Here is a 6,023-nt window from a genome sequence, read left to right as displayed (position 1 = left end):
CAGCCCACCCTGGTCTGCACCAGAAAACCTGTGGGGAACAAGAGTAGCCTTTGTAACTCCCACATTCCATCAAGATGGACTGAAATCGACTTCTGTCAGCTCCCTCACACTACCCCATTTTCTCCTGCTCCAAAACCAGAGCCGCTGAATATCTCAACAGAACTAAGCCTTGTTAGCACTAAACATTTGGCCCAAATTTCTCTCTCTCTCTCTCTCTCTCTCTCTCTCTCTCTCTCTCTCTCTCTCTCTCTCTCTCTCTCTCAGAACTTGCATGGGTAGCCCCTCCCCAGGCTGCTGCAGCAGAAGCAAATGGCCATCTTGGAGAGGGTCAGAAGTCTGGGATTGGACAGGTGGAGAGTTCCATGTGCCAGGATGAATCGCTTGTAATTAGAATGCTTCTCGTCGTCCTCCTCTTCTGCACTTCTGAACTTACCCGAGGAATCAGCAGCCTTGAATCATGCATAGGAACAGATCTGTCCCTGAAAGGGAAAGCTGCCTGTGAAGTCAGAGGCATACAGTAGAGATGTCAGGAAAGCTAGTGGACTTGGAGTGAGCAATTAACCCTCCCCTTGGGCTTGGTGTTTCCTGATTTTCAGGGCAATGGACCACAAGCAGGGTGCTGTGCGTGGGTTGGAGCTGGGGTAGGCTCCCTCCTCTTTCTCGCCTTTTCAATTTTTTCTTTCTCCATCCCCTTGCCTAAGCTGTGCCTACAATAAACATTCTACATGTTTTGAGTCGTGTTGCTGACACTCAATGACACCAGTTTGTTAACGTTTATCTGTTTTCTAATATGGAAAGGAAAATAACTCATTAGTCTTGACACTTGAACGTGCGAGGGCTCTGAGACACGAGCTAACTTTGCTCCTTCCTGACTAAGTTGTGCTAATTGTCAGACTGTTCTCCAGCTAGAGAGCTGAAAATGAGGTGAGGCATAGCCCCTTGCGCCTCATAAGGCAAGGAGCACTCCGGGAGGACGTCAGAATCATGATTTATTTCAAAGCCTTCCAAAAGAGATGAGCAACCGAGATTTTCCTCTCTGGAGAGCTCCAGCAGGAGCAATGGCGATTTCTGGGGTTGTGTATAGAATTGTTTGTGTAAAGGGTGATGCTGGACTGCACCCCAGCAAAGCCCGGGTCCTGTGCAAACTTCCAGTGGAGGAAGGGAGACTGTCACTTGTGGGGGATCCTTTACAGAGTGGCAACCATAGTTCTGAAGGAGTAGCCGCTCTCTGGTCTTAGATCTCCCTGGTTCCAGTTCTGAGTTCCACCAGGAAAGTAACAGTCATGAGACAAGCTGGTTCAGGTAGCCATGCGTGGGCAGACCGGAAGTAACAAAGATAGGGCAAGTGTCCCCTAAAGAAGAGCTAAGGTTCCCCAAATGCAGACCTTTCTGTAGAAGCTGAGATCTGGGTTCCACACACTGCCCAAGAGGAGCCAGAGTCTCTGGCCACCCGGGTGACCCTGCCAGGCACTCCCAGATCCCTCCAGTTCATCTTGCACTTTTGCCCATGTGTCAACCTCTTCACACTCAGGGCCAGTGAGATTCAGCGGCCCATTTTCACGAGGTAATTATGTTTTAGCCCGATTGGGTGTGGTTGTGTACTCTCTGGAGTTGCTTCAGCTAGAACATGTGGGGTTGACCTGTCGGTGGGGTTTGCTGGTGCACTGGGCCCAGGGCCTGGTTGCACACGGATACTGATGCTGCCCCTGCTGGGGCTCGGTTAGTGGCTGAGCGCTGATACAGAGCAGGGACAATGGTAATTTCCTGGCCTGCCCAGAGGAACTCTTGATTGCTGTGTGGGTGGCCTGCATCATCTTCATCGGCTTGGCTGTGCTGCCAGGATTCTTTGTCCAGGCTCCAGAGCCCCAGGTAGTCCTTTCGTTCATTCGGAGGGGCCAGAAAAACAGGCCTGGTTAATCATAGCCATGCACCTGGAACTGATGGTTTCCCTTTGAACTTATGTAGGCGGCCATGCCTGGGGTGGGGGCAGGAAGAGGAAGCTCCTGATACGCCCATCCAACTTTGCAGCTAAGTCTCAGTAGTAACTGTAAAAAAACAAAAGATTTATTTATTTTTATTTTATAGGTGTTTAAGCGCCTGCTTGTATATAAGTACACCACATGCATGCCTGGTGCCAGCAGAGGCCAGGAGGGGGCACTGGATCCCCTGGAACTAGACTCATAGATGGTTGTGAGCTGATTAGCAAGTGTTTTTCATCTCTGAGCCATCTCTCCATCCCCATCAATGGTCACTCTTTAAATGGTGGTTTAAAGTATGTGATACATGCTTTGTTCAAAATAGGACATCTAACCTACAACATGTGAACCACAAAGTGTGACACAGCAGCCCATGCATTCTACCACCCAGCTTAAGAACTGGAATGTTTCCAGTCCTCTCACAGCTTCCTTCGTGTCCCGCCTGCCCATCCACAAAGGAAACTGCTCAAGTTTCGCTCCCACTTTTCACTTGAGGTGGGGATTCTCTGTTTTGTTTTGTTTTTTAACTTTTCCATGTACAAATGTTTATTGTTAGATCTGCTTGCTCTGACTCTATTTAAGGTGGTATCTTTCTCAAGGTAACTTAACTTTTGACTCATTTGCTATAATGTGAATGGACCGTGTTTACTGCTGTAAACATTCCCTGGGTCATAACTTTTCTTATCTGTCCTGTCAAATGTATTTTGGGGCATTTAGTCCACGTGTCTCTTTTGTTTTATGGACAAAACCTCTGTAGCAGTCCTGCATGCATATACTTGTGTAAATTTTGGGGGATTTTCCCTACTCTGGAGTAGAATTTCTGTGTGGAAATATCGAGAGTGTTTGCCAAAGTATTTGAAGCAGCCGCTACTCTGGGCAGTATCATTTGCAATTTTCCAGGGCCTCATGGTGTTCTTTACCCAGCATATGTAGTGATTGTGTTATCTGTTCTAATTTGAATTCTGTCTGTTGGCTATGGGGCCCCGGGAAAGTTAGTCTCTCAAGACATCCGTTTCCTCTGCTGTAAAGTGGGGTAATCGACTGTAGTAAAGTGGGACAGGTTTGTGGGGAGAATTGAATAATCTGTGCGTGCCAAATAGTCTGCCACAGTGACAGACGCAAATAATGCCCAGTCACTATGTGTTAGGTCCAGAGCTGTGAGTGGAGGGAAATATTTGAATGCAGTATTCTAATGCTTTATGTATTTGTCCCTCACCCCCATTTATATGCAGAAACTGAACCCTAAAGGTGATTGGGTGAAGAGAGGAACCTTCAGCAGGTGATTCCATAAGATGGGTATCCCTTGAAGGAGATTAATGCCCTTCTAAAAGAAGCTTCCTCACTCCTTCATCTTTTGAGTAGTAGTGAGAATAGAATAGTCCTCAAGGCCTTTAATCTGCCAACACCTTAATCTGACAACTGTAAATAGTAAGCTTCTATCATAGATTCCCATTCTACAATATTTTATTATTTTAATAAAAAAATAAGTTGATTGAAGTGAAGTCCGCAGTGCTCATTTATTCGGACAGCGCATAGACCTGAAACGATACAGAGAAGACCAACATGGCCGCTGCACAGGACGACAGGCAGACTCATGACGCATCCTGTACTTGTGGAAGGATAGCTCAGCAATCTAGAGCACGCGTTGCTCTTGCAGAGGACCCAGGTTTGATTCTCAGCACTCACATGATGGCTCACAACCATTTACAACTCCAGTTCTGGGAGATGTGTGACCCTCTTCTGGCCTTGCCGGCACTACATACACAATACACATCCATCCATCTAGGCAAAACATTCATATAGAAAAAATAAAATACATTGAATCTTTTTTTAAAGTATCTAACATTTATTGGTCACACTGGTGAACTTCCCCTTAATCCAGGGCCTTGATAATTGGTTACTGCTTGTATGACCCCAGGAAAAGGCCTTGTGAATCTTGTTTCAGGAACTTCTTCAGCCTTGTAAGTTTTATTTACTTTCTGAGCCTTGTAAATTTCCTTTACTTCCTGAATCTATCAGCCACACTTTTCCTTCCAGGAAAGAATATGTCAACTCAGAGAAAATAGCTACACAAGAAACATATTTAAATTATGAACTGACCCACTAGTCAAAATCATAAGCAGCAGACCAGGGAATTCAGGATAACAATCAACTCAGGTGACTAGCTCTCCAACCAGTTGGGCTGCCTACACATCCTGCAAGGAGTTCAGGGATTCGGCTACTAAGGCGGGTCTTCTGGAGGTGCAGGGCTGCCTTTGAGTCAGGCCTGCTCCTGTGTGTAACCCTAAGAAGCTTCTCATTGCTTTACCAAACTGACTTGAACTGATTAATTTCTTTTGTCTGTCTGCAGTGCCCTATCCTGGGTCAATAGACATTTATTCCCATTTCCATATTAGAAGTCACACAACACTGTCCTAAAAAATAGAGATTAATACCATAAGGTAAAAAATATTTTCTGGCCAGGCAGTGGTGGCACACGCTTTTAATCCCAGCACTCGGGAGGCAGAGGCAAACGGATCTCTGTGAGTTCAAGGCCAACCTGGGCTACAGAGTGAGTTCCAGGAAAGGTGCAAAGCTACACAGAGAAACCCTGTCTTGGAAAAAAAAAAATTTTTTTTGGTGTGTTATTACAGGTGGCGGTTGCGTAATTTCCTTAATTAGCATCAACCACTGCTGCTGTGGTCGTCAGCCTATTAGTTGACTTTTCCCTGGGGGCTGTCAGGTAGTGCCATCCCCTTCAGAGTTCACAAGGCAGCCGGTGTTACACGAAGGCTCTGTGACAGCAGTGGGGGATCCTGCTGGGATGCTGAGAGCAGCGCCTTTCCCTCTGAGCCTTCGGGAAGCAGCCACATGGAGCCGTACTTGGCCTCTTCGCCAAGGTCCTCCAAGTGATGTGGCACATCTAGCCTTTCACGAAGAAGGAGGAAGGGAGAAGAGGCTTTGTTTGAGGTGACGAGCCTGACTATAGCCCTGGTCTTCCATCCCTGGGTCAGCGATTTCCCTGCCTTTCCACACCTTCTGCTCCTTAGCATTTGTTTATTCATTTTTCGGTGCTATTTAGCTTACTCCATTTTACCGTATTAAAAAGAGAAGGAAATCCATTTGTGTCTCCGGTTGGCAATGGCCGTTAGTCAGAACCACCGAACGAAGTTCATTGTCAAGTTTGCTTAAGAGGAAAGACTCAGGAATGGATCCTGAAAAGCTCCTTTGTCACGAAAAGGGCTTAGGATCACAGCTTCTCACTCCTCACCATCAAGTTGTAATTACTCAGAGTTTAGTAACAATGGAAGCCTCGTACTCTGCTCTTTATTGCTGGAAGGTTCTCTCAGAATCACTTCCCCGCCTGGTTGCCTTCCCGTCTTGTCTCTGCGAGGCCTTGTCTGTCTGTATTAATTGTCTTTTTAGTGTTCTTTGTCTTAAAAAAGAAATACATCCCCTCACCCCACCGCCCACCCCCCCCCCCAAAAAAAATCAAGCAACCCTTGTTTCATTGGAGTCCTGAGCAGCAGGTATGGCTCTCTCTGCTGTGCACTGCCACCACTAGGGGCCGTTGCACTCAAGGCTGATGGGACAACTTTCCTGAGCCCAGCAACTCAGGACCAGCCTCCCGGCCAGCACTCACCAGGTAACCGCCCTAGCTGTCCCCTGAGATATCCCAGGATTTCCACGAATTTCTTTGTACATAATCTTCATACCCGAGAATGCCGAGCAGAGGTACTCAGGGGGAGTTACAGTGTGGGATGACTGGAGCCACAGCCTCTGCCCTGCCCTGCCCCGTCAGGTGGAGATCCCAGTGAGCTTGGGTGAAGCCCCCAGGCAGTCATGGGAATGCCTGGATCCAGGAATGCTGTACTTCCAGTGGATTCTGGTCCACCTCCTCGCTGCGGCAGCTGCTGAGTTGGTGAAGCATGCTTAATCCCGTTGATCCTTTACGTGCCCGAAACTCCAGCAGTCTGTCCACTTGTCGAAGTTGTCCGAAAGCAGGGCTGTGCAAAGTACCTGGAAGCGTGCATAGTTCTTTGGTTATTGAAAATAGCCAAGGGTCCT

General features: G+C 47.3%; 1 non-coding gene across 1 annotated transcript; it reads left to right on the top strand.

The window, feature by feature from the left end:
• Positions 1-3,487: 3,487 nt before the first annotated feature.
• Positions 3,488-3,590, top strand: LOC114695897. Its single transcript, XR_003734930.1, has one exon. It is a non-coding gene; the product is annotated as a U6 spliceosomal RNA (small nuclear RNA).
• The last annotated feature ends 2,433 nt before the right edge of the window (positions 3,591-6,023 follow it).

This window comes from Peromyscus leucopus, chromosome 6 (assembly GCF_004664715.2).
Source record: "Peromyscus leucopus breed LL Stock chromosome 6, UCI_PerLeu_2.1, whole genome shotgun sequence".
Lineage (NCBI taxonomy): Eukaryota > Metazoa > Chordata > Mammalia > Rodentia > Cricetidae > Peromyscus > Peromyscus leucopus.
Note: the sequence above shows the minus strand (reverse complement) of the source record. Positions and strands in the feature narration are given on the sequence as shown.